Raw genomic sequence first — 13579 nt, forward strand, 5'->3', positions numbered from 1 at the left:
TGTTTGCCATCTCCTGGTTGGTGGTTTGGGGTTTGCACCTGCCCTGATACCTCATGTCTTACTGCGGTTCCTCCGTGAGCACAAACGGAAGAATACTAAATAGCATTTGACACGCTCGGAAAGCCGTGTTGCTGAGAGGAAATGAGCTGGTGACGGAGAGAGCCCGGTGGTATTCATCTGTCAGTAAATATGCAACTTGCTGATACAGTCACATGACAAGTAGGACTGTGCTCTCGATGAAGAAGATATGTGTGGGGAGCCGTGGACGAGAAGTCTTAGGCCCCTCTCCCCCACAGCTTGTGATCTCTGCATGACCTCCGCCTGCCTCGATAGAGGGACTGAAAACAGACGTTCACGAGCCCCCGCTAACAGGATATTGAGCCACAATGAAAACAGTTAGGGCTGACAGCTCTGTCCCTGCTCTCACTCTGATCAAATTGTCAAGGATGTGTAAGTTAATGATTATACGCACAAGCCCCCTATCTTCACTGCCCATTTGCTGTGTACGTTGTGTACGTGACCTACGAGTTTCTCAATCCCCCTGCAAAGTATATAAGCATCAACCCTGCCTTGAATAAACGCTCTAGACCCTCACGAGTCTTGAGACATTCCCTAACCCTTTCACCTTTACAGGTCCCTCAGGAGAGACTTTCACCCATCCCAGTCGAGCTCTCCCGGAGACGGGCTACAGTAGCTGCTGGCCAGCTTCTCACCTGTCCCCCACAGAACCCAGAGCCCGACAACTGGCGCCCAACGTCGGTGGACTCCCTCGTCTCTCCTCCCCGGTCGACGGTTTATCCCGGGTCTCCTCGTGTTCGTCCTTCCTGAGTCGGAATACGTGTGAGTTTCCTCCGTGCATGCACCTCGCGACCCTGTCGCCCCATTTTCTTTGTTAGTCGACCCCCTCGCCGTTTGGCTACGTCCTCGTGACCACAGTATTCAGGCCTTTGCCTCCCTCTTCTCGCCCTGCGTTATGGGCTCCCTTGTTAGTACTGAGACCAAGTTCCTCCAATCCTTACAGGACGAACTAGTCTCCCGCAAGGTCCATGTTTCCAAAGCTGACCTTTCCCAATTCTTTGCTACCCTACATAAGGCTTCTCCCTCATTCGTTATTACTGCTCCAAAAATTGCTCGCTCCACCTGGCTCTCCCTAGGCGACGAGTTGTCCACCTACTGCGACGAGCAGCATGATCCTGCCTTCAAGGAATGCATTTTGAAATACTGGCAACTCCTTGATGGCATAATTACTGCTGCTCCCATTTCCCAGTCTTGTGCCGCTATTATTAAGGACGGCCAAGCCCTGTTGGCCTCAGCATCCCGAGCTCAAACCCCCGTTCTCCCTTCGGATCCCTGCCCCCCACCCTATGTTTCTTCTTCAGCTACCGCCCCTCCGCCACCCACTTCTTCCTCTTCCTCCCTTGTGGCCCTTGAACATTCGCCCTCCCCCACGCCTCTGTCCCCAGAGGATCAGGCTGACTTGGACGCCGCGGCCGCGGCCTATCACGAGGATCCTCCCCTCATTTCGCTTGCTGCGACCCCTCCGGATCCCCCTTTGCCGGCCTCTTCGGCTACGGCGATAGATCGCCTGTCCTCCTCTATAGATCGCCTCCTTTCTCTTCTTTCACCTTCCGATGTTCCACAGGCTTTTCCTGTTATTTTGCGCCCCGTCCCCCAGGACCCTCCCTCCACCCCTGTCGCCCCTACTGCCCCTCCGGCGGAGGGCTCCCCTGCATCTTCCGCCTCCTCAATCCACCCCATGACCACCCGCTCACAGGCTCAGGGTGCGGCTCACCGCCTTGTCCCTGCGGTCCAGCCCTCTGATTCCCCCCGTCCTGTTCCGACCCTTGCGGAGGCGGCGGGTGCTCTCCCGCAGCCCTCTCCTCCGCCCCCTCGCCGCGGCCCTGGCGACATCTATCGCCAGGAACTCGAGTTTAGGGACCTCAATCAGGCCTCTCTTAGAGAACTCCGCAAAGCCGTTCAGGATTAGGGCGCTCGGGCTCCTTATACCCTCTCTTGCCTGGAAAGCCTTGCTTACGGCGGCAACCTTTTCCCTGAGGAGTGGCGCATAACTGCTCGTCGCTGTCTCCGCCCTGAGCAAATTATCCTTTGGGAAGCGGAGTTTGTTAATAATTGTAAAGATCTCGCCCGGACAAATGAACTAGAATTCCTCCAGATATCGGGCTCAAAGCCCTATGACTCCATTCATGCACAGCGGGACCTCCCTTATCACTTACTTAACCTTACATCGCAGGCTGCTCTTAAAGCCTGGAAATCCCTTCCCTCTTCCTCTGCCCCCTCTCTTCCCCTTGCCAAAATTCAACAGGCTGATGATGAACCCTATCATGCCTTTATCTCCCGCCTCTTAGAGGCCATTGATAGAACCACGGGCATTTCAGATACTTCTAACCCCTTTGTTAAGCAGCTTGCTTTTGAAAATGCCAATCCCGCCTGCCGTCAAATCCTTCGCTCCCCGAAACCCTCTCGGTCCTTGGAAGAAATGATTTCTCTTTGCAAAAATGCTCATTCCTTTGCAACACAGGTGGCTGGAGCCTTAGTGGCTTTTCAGAGCCAAAATGCTGGCCACGTGTGCTACTCTTGCGGTCGCCCTGGCCACTTTGCCGGGAAATGCCCGGAGCGGCGCGGCCCTATTGTGCAGGCTGGCTCCACCTCCGAGCGCCCCTCCCTCTGCCCCCGATGCCGCCGCGGCCGCCATTGGAAATCCGCCTGCCGCGCAACCACAGACCTAGATGGAAATTTTTTGGGCCCTAACCCCCTCCTTACCCGCCGCCAGCCACCCGCGGCTCAGGGAAACTCCCTCAGGGGCCGCCCCCAGGCCCCGCGCCCCAAGCCTCGTTTCACTCCTTTTGTCCCAGCCTCGGGGGTTCAGGCGGGCACCTCCCCAGCCCCGGCCCAGGCCCTGTATGCGGGAACTCATGCCCCTCCGCCAGCACCCCAGTACCCGTTGCTGGATTACGCCCCTCTACCTCCACCCTCTTCCGGGCCTCCCCCGGCTCAGCAGGACTTGACCTCTGTGCCTCCGCCCCACACTTATTAACACCCCAGGGCGGCGTTTATTCCATCCCCACTGGCATTTTTGGACCCCCTCCACCTGGATATTTTTTTATGATTATCGGCCGAGCATCCTCCACCTTTGATGGCCTTATTATTCAGCCTTCTATTGTTGATAATGACTACACGGGAGAAATCTTTCTCCATGCCGTTGCACCTTTTAAACCAGTACAGCTCGTACCCGGCCGCCGTATTGCGCAGGCCCTCCCCCTCCCCCTAGCTGTGGAGTTGCCGGCACTCCCCCACCCCCGCGGCGCCACCCATCCCGGCTCCTCTGATGTTTATTGGATTAAGACCATTTGCCAAGAACGCCCTTCTTCTATTCTTTCCTTATCTATTCAAGGCCGCCGTTTCCACGGCCTCCTTGATACCGGAGCTGATACCACCTGTTTTTCCCCTGAGGACTGGCCCGCCGATTGGCCTACATCACCTTCCCCCAACCCTGTTAGCGGGGTTGCTGGCACAGCCAAACGGGTCTTGCTCAGTGCTCGCCCCCTCGTCTGGCAGGACGAGGATGGCGACACCGGCCTGGTCCGCCCTTACATTATTCCCGGCCTTCCTATTAATCTATGGGGCCGTGATCTCATGGACCAGATGGGCCTGGTTATCCTTAAATGTAAAGACAGAAAAATCCTTGACCAGATGTTGGCCTCTGGTTATGTCCCCTCTAAGGGCCTCGGCCGATTTTTACAAGGCATCACGAAACCTATCTCCCTTTCCCCTAACCCTGGCCGTCAGGGCCTCGGTTACGCTTCCGCGGTTCAGACTTCCCCCTCCCCCACCTCCGTGTATGCGCAGTTTGCTTTACCTCCTGCCTCCTCCTTGCTTCCCCCCGTCCCTCCCAACCCTCGACCTTCCCTGCGCATTACGTGGTCTTCTGATGACCCCATTTGGGTCCCGCAGTGGCCTCTTTCGGCTGAAAAGCTGGCCGCTGCCACTTCCCTAATTCAAGACCAGCTCGCCGCAGGCCACATAGAGCCCACCACTTCTCCCTTTAATACCCCCATTTTTGTGATTAAGAAGAAATCCGGCGCTTGGCGCCTCCTTCATGATCTTCGGCGGATAAATGCCTCCATGCACCCCATGGGAGCGACTCAGCCTGGTCTCCCTGTCCCCACCGCCTTCCCTAAGGATTCCCATAAGATAGTTTTGGATCTTAAGGATTGTTTCTTTTCCATTCCCCTTGATCCTACAGACTGTCCTCGTTTTGCCTTTTCCTTACCTCCCACTAACGCTGCCGGCCCGGCAGCTCGCTATCATTGGAAAGTTCTTCCACAGGGCATGGCGAATAGCCCTACTCTTTGTCAGATTTATGTAGCCTCCTATGTGGACCCTTTTTCGCTCCCTTTACACTTCCGTCTCCTTTTATCACTATATGGACGATATTCTTTTGCTCTCCTCTGACCAGGATCTCTTGATCCGTGCCGCCAATCACCTTGTCTCCTCCCTTCAATCTCACGGATTTTCCATTTCCCAAGATAAGATTCAACTGCACCCTCCTCACTTATTTCTGGGTTTTGAACTTTTACCCTCCTCCGTTCGCACTCAAAAGTTGCAGCTCCGCACTGCCCATTTGAAAAAGGTAATGTGGACTCAATTTCTGTGTAAATGTGCTGTGTTGGGTGCGCACCGGAATGAAAGAGGACCGGTCCGAATGAGTGCAGGAGTGTGATTTGTGCAAATGCCTTTAGTGTGTGTGTATATTTGTCTCATTATATTTCTCTTAGTTATGCTTATTATTATCAGCAGAGAAGTCAGGAAAATGCAAGATCATGTGGTTGAGTGTTTAATAATATCAGGAATGAAAAAGAGTGTCGCTAAGGTGGTCTATCCACCTCAGAAGTAGTCTTGATCTTAAAATAGTAACATCTGGCAACCTTAAGTTTCAACAACTTGGTCATAGTTTTGCCGGCTTATATCAACAAAAGCGCTTTCTTGACCCGTTTTTAACAAGCAGGAAACCGGCTGGTCAGGCAGAGAAACGGGGAGTAATGTTCCCAATCGGCCGACAGGGCTTAACTTTGCCCTGGGGACTTCTCTTTCCTTTCTCTGTCTATCAGTTTTTCTCCCTGCCGTTTTTGAAGGGTCAGATCGATCGATCAACTGCAAATGTGTGCACGTGTAGTGGTGTTTTTTAGTCAGTTCATTGTCTGACTGTCTGTCTGTCTGTCTGTCTGTCTGTGGAACACTCGAGTGTTAGAGCTAGTTTGAAGTCATTAATTCTTAGAACTGAGCAAACAAAATCAAGGAAGTCAGAGTGATATGTAGTCCAGCAATTTAAAAGATTTAGGTATCTTTGGAACTTGTTAGATCAGGTTTGAACAAAGATTTCTAATCAGAATGTGGTAACCACGAAGGGACTGAAATTCTCAATCTAGATTTCTTATTGGAAGAACATTAATGTTTATTAACAGTTGTAACTCTTCTGAAATTCGTAGTCTGTACTATCTAGGAAGAACTGAGGAAGTAGCTCCTAAAACTAGCCTAAAACTAAAGTGAAATAACAATTCAGAGGATGCAAGGCTTTATCTTACAAGCCTCAGCTAATTTTAATGAAGAATTTAGCTGTTTTTAAAGCAACAGAGGTATAGAAACCACCAAAATAGACAAAGTTTTCTTATGTTTCCATAAACATTGATGGTCTGAGTGTTTTTTTTTTTCTTTCTGTGCTAAAATCAAAGGTTGGTTTAAAAATAAATACATAAATAAATAAATAAATAAATAAAGGGGGGGGTGGAGGCTCTCTCTCTGTATTTGAAAGGATGTCTGTATGGTGGACTTGTTTAAAGTTAGAAAGCTCATGATTTGAACTAACTAAGGTACGAGAACTATTGAACTTAAGTCAAAGAAGGTTTTACTGTGTTTCACAAAAATTGATGGTCCAGAGGTCTTATGCTAGAATACCAATGTATATATTTGTATCTGCACTGGATTAGAATTATTTGACCTAGAGAATCTTGTGAGTTGAAATAACTGATATATGAAAACAGGCTCAAAGAGTAATGCTTCGGTTTAAAATATTATTTTCTAGAGTTGCAATATTGGTTGAAAAACTTATCGTACCTGTGTTTTATTAGATCTCTGAGATTTCGGTAACAAAACTTTTTAAAGCTACTTAGCTCAGGGTAATGAAGGGTTAATCTTAGATGTCAGTTTGAGAGATTTTTTTTAAGATTTTCCCTGGGTCTACCCATCCCCCTGCTTTTCCAGCTCAGCAGGCTCTGCCTCAGTCTGACTGGATATGCAGACCCTCCCTCAACAATGAATTCTAATTACAGGTTTGCCCAGCAAATAAGACTTGCTAATCGGGTTTCTTAACTCTTCCAGGTATCTGGTTCTTGCAACTTTGTGAATGAGAAAGAGTCTGGGAAAACAATTGATTCTTATATTTGCATTAAAATCTGACAAACACACAAAAATAGTGTGAAACCCCTTGTAGGAGGAAAAGTCTATGCTTATATTTTAACAGATAACACCTACTAATGTACTCTGGGTCCTGCTATGGCTTGGCTTCATCTGGAGTAAACTTCATTTTCCTGATAAAGACCCCAAACCACCTCAAACAGATCTCAGCTGGAAGTCACAAGGAAATCTGAGGAAGAAAGGACAGGCCGAATTGGCCTGAGGACTTAGTCTGGGTTTTACGGTACCAACCTTATCCTGAACCTAGAGAACTTTGTATGCAAGTGTGAGATCCTTAATGTTTTATGGTAATCTATGAGTGTTTTAATCTTTATATTTGTGTTTTCCTAGAAATCAGAATTCTAAGATGTCTCCTGGTTAATTTCTAATGTGGAGTGAACCTTTGCCCAATGAATATGTTGTAAGAACTTTAGTTGTGAGCATCTTTAAAGTTGTTGAATATCGGGGCTGGAGTGATAGCACAGCGGGTAGGGCGTTTGCCTTGCACGCGGCCGACCCGGGTTCGAATCCCAGCATCCCATATGGTCCCCCGAGCACCGCCAGGAGTAATTCCTGAGTGTATGAGCCAGGAGTGACCCCTGTGCATCGCTGGGTGTGACCCAAAAAAGCAAAAAAAAAAAAAAAAAAAAAAAAAAAAAAAAATAAAGTTGTTGAATATCTATAGAACTGACCTAATGCTTTTGAAATAACACTGAAAGTAGTTTTGTCATGTTAAATGAAATGATTGGTAATTTGTGCCCAAACTTGGAAGATCATGTTGTACTAAGTTCAGTAAAAATAAGAGTTTAAACTTGTGGGACTATAAAGAATATAGATGTATGTCTTAAGTCAGAAAGATAATGGATGCAGATATCATCAGTTGGAAAAAGGAAAGAAACTGATCACTGTTTTAAGAAACTCTTTAAATCACATGCAGAATTGTTCTAGTATGTTTTTGGTAGGATCTATGGAAAAGATATTGGATGGATTGTCTGGAACTCCTGTTACAGTGCTCTTAGATTATTGAATTCTTCAAAAGTTGTGGAAAATCAAGTGTTTTTTTTTTTAAAATGGGATTAAATGAATTAGACATGTTTAACTGTACACTGGACTCCCAGTACAGTGCTCTTATTAATGGGAAGTCAAGGTTTTCAACATGGAATTGAATGGGTTAAACATGATGTAAATTGTACACTTTTCCTCTACAGATTTTAGCTTCTTTGACTAGGACCCACAACAAATGGGTGTGTTGCATCTCACTATCTGCTCTCCGGACTCGCCCTGCGCGGCACCCACCGCTACCGCCGCGAGCCCATTACGGCCATCACAGTCGGACTCCTCCTGGCAGTTGGTGCTGCTGGAGCTGGAACTGGCATCGCCTCCCTAGTTGAGACGCGTGGGCATCTTGCCACTCTCCAAAGACTGGTCGACGCGGACATTGCTGATTTAAAACAAGGACTTGACCACCTTACTAACACTGTTAATTCCCTAGCAGAAATGGTCCTTCAAAACCGCCGCGGCTTGAATTTAGCCTTTTTAAGGGAAGGGGGAGTATGTGTTGCCCTGAAAGAAGAATGTTGTGTTTTTAAAGATGAAACAGGCCTAGTCAGAGATAGTATTAGACGGGTAGAGAAGAATTTGGAAGATAGGCGTAGAGAAATTGATCAGAGTGAGAGTTGGTATAAGAACTGGTTTTCAACCACACCGTGGTTATCTACATTGCTCCCGGCTTTACTGGGACCCTTTATTGGCTTTATGTTGCTCATATCCTTTGGCCCATGGGCTTTTCGACGCCTGACCACCTTCGTGAAGACTCAAATCGACGAAGCTACAAAAAGGCATCCCCACGTAATGTACCAGCGCCTGGAGACTGTTGAGATGTCACCACCTGAATATCTCAACCTTGCGGCTTTCGAGATGCTCAGCAAGAAGCCTCCGTCGGTGCGATCCAGAGTAGCCAGAGCGTGGCGAAGGCTGCGCTCCTGCTGCAACCGTCCGCAGCCGACCCCTGAGTTGCCGCCTGTCTGCTAAAGTAAAGAAAAAAGGGGGAGCTGTGGGGAGCCGTGGACGAGAAGTCTTAGGCCCCTCTCCCCCACAGCTTGTGATCTCTGCATGACCTCCGCCTGCCTCGATAGAGGGACTGAAAACAGACGTTCACGAGCCCCCGCTAACAGGATATTGAGCCACAATGAAAACAGTTAGGGCTGACAGCTCTGTCCCTGCTCTCACTCTGATCAAATTGTCAAGGATGTGTAAGTTAATGATTATACGCACAAGCCCCCTATCTTCACTGCCCATTTGCTGTGTACGTTGTGTACGTGACCTACGAGTTTCTCAATCCCCCTGCAAAGTATATAAGCATCAACCCTGCCTTGAATAAACGCTCTAGACCCTCACGAGTCTTGAGACATTCCCTAACCCTTTCACCTTTACAGGTCCCTCAGGAGAGACTTTCACCCATCCCAGTCGAGCTCTCCCGGAGACGGGCTACAGTAGCTGCTGGCCAGCTTCTCACCTGTCCCCCACAGAACCCAGAGCCCGACAGATATGTATTTCCTGGGTTTAATAAAAAAAAAATAGAACAAAAAAATCTGCCCCCATGCCTAGCTGTCTTCACTGGGGCCCCTTGGAGGGGGGTGGGTTGAGTCTCCTTCCCCGCCCTGAGCAGAGCCGGGGCAACCGAAAAACCTCCAGAACCCAGCCACAGCCATGCTCAAGGCTACTCTCCACACTCTCAGACGAGCCTCATGCATGAAGGAACCGGCAAAGAACCCAGGTGTGTGGGACCCAGGGCTTAGATCTCCAAGCCTGCTCACATCGGGACTGGGCCTCCTCCACCCAGATCCCCAGTTTTCCAGTAGCTTGGCAGTCACACCCACAAACCACCCCCGGCACCATGTAATCTCATCAACGGCCAACATCCAGCGACTATAAAACAAAGCTCCTGGAAGAGAGCGATGTAGAATCTTGCACGGCAGAGCCTGGCAAGCTCCCCGTGGTGTATTCGATATGCCAAAAACAGTAGCAATAATGGGCTTCATTCCCCTGACCCTGAACATGACAGGGACCAATGGAGATGTTACCGGCGCCCGCTTGAGCAAATCGATAAGCAACGGGACGACAGTGATACAGTGAATAAAAAATAAAAAACTCGCTTGCTGTAAGGTGGCTTTACATCAACAGCTGAAGCCAGCTGAGTATAAATAAACCATTCTCTTGCTCACAGAAGCTGAGAGCACAGTCCCAGGCTAGGTGTCGAGACTTATAAAGTCACTCATGTCCACAGAAGAATTTGTTCAGAAGACTTTAGGACACTCATTCCCTTGCACAATGTTCTGGTTCATCCTCAGTTGCCACCTTCTGGCTCAGTCTCTGTCCAAACGGCCTCCCAAATGGGAAATTGAACGGCAGGGTTCACTGACTCTGCAGGGGGTGGGCGGGAGAGAAGGGTGCAGCAGTGACACCCTGTCTCTGGGACGAGCAAGAACAGATAAGGAGGTCCTTTCAGAGGAACCCATCTTTCTCCGTCTTCCCTCCTTTGTTGGTGTACAACATCCCGTAATCTCAGGCCCAGCTAGGCTGGGCTGTAGACACTGTTTTTCTGCTCCTGTTACTGTAACTGACTAGACTTCCAGTGGTGTCACTGACTTTGATACTGTTTCCGTTCATGGAGTTAATTTGCATATTCTGCCTCTGTGGCTGAATATCCTTGGGTTAGTTAGCACATCAAGCTAGTTAATAAAAGGGGGCTGAACGGGCACGCCACAAGACAAAAAAACTCCGGAGACAGTGATGTGATCCTCCCCCCAAAAATGTATATTTCTTTCTGGCGAGTATGTCTTAAATGCCCCGGGACTGTCAAGTTAAACCTTACTGCAACATTGTTGCGACACTCGTTCAATGCCTTCCTATCAGGGATTTAGCAAGAGGACCCTCTCTCGGCAACACAGAGGAGTTTGGGAGCATAGCATGACCCCCTAAATTTGGTCCTGACACCCCCCCAACCCTCAGCATTGCAATCCTAGCCATAGCATTTGTACCCTCGGTGGTCCCAGCAATACCAAGCAATGCCCTTGCTGCCTCCGTGTTTGGCCAAGCGGCTTGGGGGTGGGTGCACCCTGGCCTCTTGAGGGACCCTCGGCATTATTTTGAAACGACTCATTTGAAACCAGGTCAGGACTGGCTGGCGAATTAGGTTCGGACCCGGGGCCCATGTGCATCTTGACAAACCTCGCTGGAGAGAATTGGGAGATGTCCTTCTGGTGGGCGGGGCCGGGGATGGGAGGGGTTGGACCCCAAGTTTCTAGGGGGTGGTGGGTTCTTCTGCCCAAAGCATAGACACCCCCCTCCCTTGCCTGATTGTGCTCACTTGGCCTCGGGACATCATGGCAGCTTGCAAAAATCCTCAGAGAAAACGAGCCAGTGCAGATTTAAAAAAAAAAAAAAAATTTTTTTTTTTTTTTTAACAGGCGGCCGGGTCACTGCTGCTAATTTGGGTTGTAGGACATGGCAGGGTTCCAGCTGGCGGGGGGGGGGGCGGGGGAGAGTCAGGGGCTGGGCTGGCAGCCAGGTCCCCCGCGTCATTGTAATTGTAGATGAAATAATAATTATTTGAGATCGCGGGCTAATCAGGAGAGCCTTGGAAGTGGTTGCTGAGGAGCCTGGCGGGGTAATTAAGGGATGCATGCGATTTGCATACATTTGCACTCGGGAGCATCGTGGGCAGGACACCCTGCACCCCTCCCCGTGGGGGGGAGGGCACCCGATCCCCGGAGGGAACTTGGGCGCCTCCAGGAAGCTTGTCCGGGGGCACGCAGTGACGCCTCTCAGAGACAAGCCGCACGCAGTGACGCCTCTCAGAGACAAGACGCTGCGTAGAATGCAGGAAAAGAAGAAACGAAAAGACAACACAAAACCCTCAATTCTTTTATTTAAATAATTTTTGGTCCCACCCGGTGATGCACAGGGGTTCCTCCTGGCTCTGCACTCAGGAATGACTCCTGGCGGTGCTCGGGGGACCCTATGGGATGCTGGGAATTGAACCCGGGTCGGCCCTGTGCAAGGCCAACTCCCTCCCCGCTGTGCTGTGGCACCCTGGGGTCCCCCGAGCACCGCCAGGAGTCATTCCTGAGTGCATGAGCCAGGGGTCACCCCTGAGCATCGCCGCGTGGGACAAGAAAAGCAAAGAAAAAAAAGGAAACTGAGGCAGAGAGGAAATTTGCCCCCTTCCCCAGAGTGCCGGGGGCCGTGGCTGTGGGCAGCTCATCTCAGGAGCCCGGTGCGGTTCCCGCCTGCCCCTGTGTCCGTGCGTCTGTGGCGACCACCAGCAAAGCGTGCAGGGGAGACACGGCCGGCCGGCTGGGCCTTGGGGGGTGGCCACTGGGTCCACGGTGCCTCACACACACACACACACACACACACACACACACACACACACACACACACGCGCGCGCGCGCACATACACATCAAGACGCTTCTATTGTGTCTACGGCAGACACTCTCTCTCTCCCTCTCTCCTTTTCTCTCTCCCTCTCTCTTCCTCTTTCCCTCTCCCCCTCCCCCTCTCTTTCTCTTCCTCTCTCTCCCTCTCTTACTTTTTCCCTCCCTCTCTCTCCTGCTCTCTCTTTCTTCTTCCCGCTCTCTCTTCCTCTCTGTCTCCTCTCTCCTTTTCTCTCTTCCTCGCTCCCTTTCTCTCTCTCCCTCTCTTACTTTTTTCCTCCCTCTCTCTCTCCTCTCTCTCTTTCTTCCTCCCTCTCTGTCTCCCTCTCTCCTTTTCTCTCTCTCTCTCACCCTTCTCCCTTTCTCTATCTCCCTCTCTCCCTCTCTCTCCCTCTCCCTCTCTTTTTTCCCTTCCTCTTTCTCCCTCTCCTACCCTCTCTCTCTTTCTTTCTCCCTCCCTCTCTCCCTTTCTCTCTCTCCCTCTCTGTTTCTCTCTCCCTCTCTCCCTTTCTCTCTTTCCCTCTTTCTTTCTCCCTCCCTCTCTCCTGTCTCTCTCCCTCTTTCCCTCTCTGTTTCTCTCTCTCCCTCTCTCTCCCTTTCTCTCTTTCCCTCTTTCTTTCTCCCTCCTCTCTCCTTGTCTCTCTCCCTCTCTATCCCTCTCTCTCCCTCTCTCCCTTTCTCTCTTCCCTCTTTCTTTCTCCCTGCTCTCTCCTTGTCTCTCTCCCTATCCCTCTCTCTCCCTCTCTCCCTTTCTCTCTTTCCCTCTTTCCTTCTCCCTCCTCTCTCCTTGTCTCTCTCCCTATCCCTCTCTCTCCCTCTCTCCCTTTCTCTCTTCCCTCTTTCTTTCTCCCTCCCTCTCTCCTGGTCTCTCTCCCTCTCTTTCCCTCTCTCTCCCTTTCTCTCTTTGTGTCACTCCCTTTCTCTCTCTCTTTTTCCCTCCCTCTCTCTCCTCTCCCTCCCTCTCTCCTCTCCCTCCCTTTCTCCCTCTCTCTCTTTTTCTCTCTCCCTCTCTCCCCTCCCTCTCTCCCCCTCCCCCCTTTTGGGTGCCATGCTTTGCATTGCCCTGAGGGAGAGGTGCCCCTGCACCCCCTTCCCTGCTGGCAGCCCTCGCTGTTGCCCAGGGTGACCCCCAAGTCCCGCTGGCCTGGGTCCCTGCTCCCTTCCCCCTGCCCTCCTGCCCTGCCCCCCCAGGCAGGCTCACACCCTGGGGGGGGGGGCACAGCCCTCCCGGCCTTGTGTCTGCTGCCCTCGGCCAAAACACTCGTGGATTGTTGTTGTTGTTGTGTGATTTAGTTTTTAGATTATCAACAGACCTTCCTTCCCAGGAGCCCAGTGTTCCCAGGATTCCCACTGCAGGAGAAGGCCCCGCCCTGGGGTCGCCGGCAAGCCCAGCACAGCCACACACACATTCACACACACACACTCACACACACACTCACACACACATACACACACTCACACATACACACCCACACAGCCACACACACACTCACACACACACTCACACATACATACACTCACACATACACACCCACACAGTCACACACACATACACACACTCACACATACACACCCACACAGTCACACACACACACACTCACACATACACATACTCACACATACACACACTCACACATACATACACACCCTCACACACACCCTCATATA

General features: G+C 50.7%; 1 long non-coding RNA gene across 1 annotated transcript; it reads left to right on the forward strand.

Moving 5' to 3' along the window:
• The first annotated feature begins 267 nt into the window (after window positions 1-267).
• Window positions 268-6927, forward strand: LOC129400791 (uncharacterized). Its single transcript, XR_008627909.1, has 3 exons — window positions 268-840; window positions 4478-4651; window positions 6397-6927. It is a non-coding gene; the product is annotated as an uncharacterized LOC129400791 (long non-coding RNA).
• The last annotated feature ends 6652 nt before the right edge of the window (window positions 6928-13579 follow it).

This window comes from Sorex araneus, unplaced genomic scaffold (assembly GCF_027595985.1).
Source record: "Sorex araneus isolate mSorAra2 unplaced genomic scaffold, mSorAra2.pri scaffold_215, whole genome shotgun sequence".
Taxonomy (NCBI): Eukaryota; Metazoa; Chordata; class Mammalia; order Eulipotyphla; family Soricidae; genus Sorex; species Sorex araneus.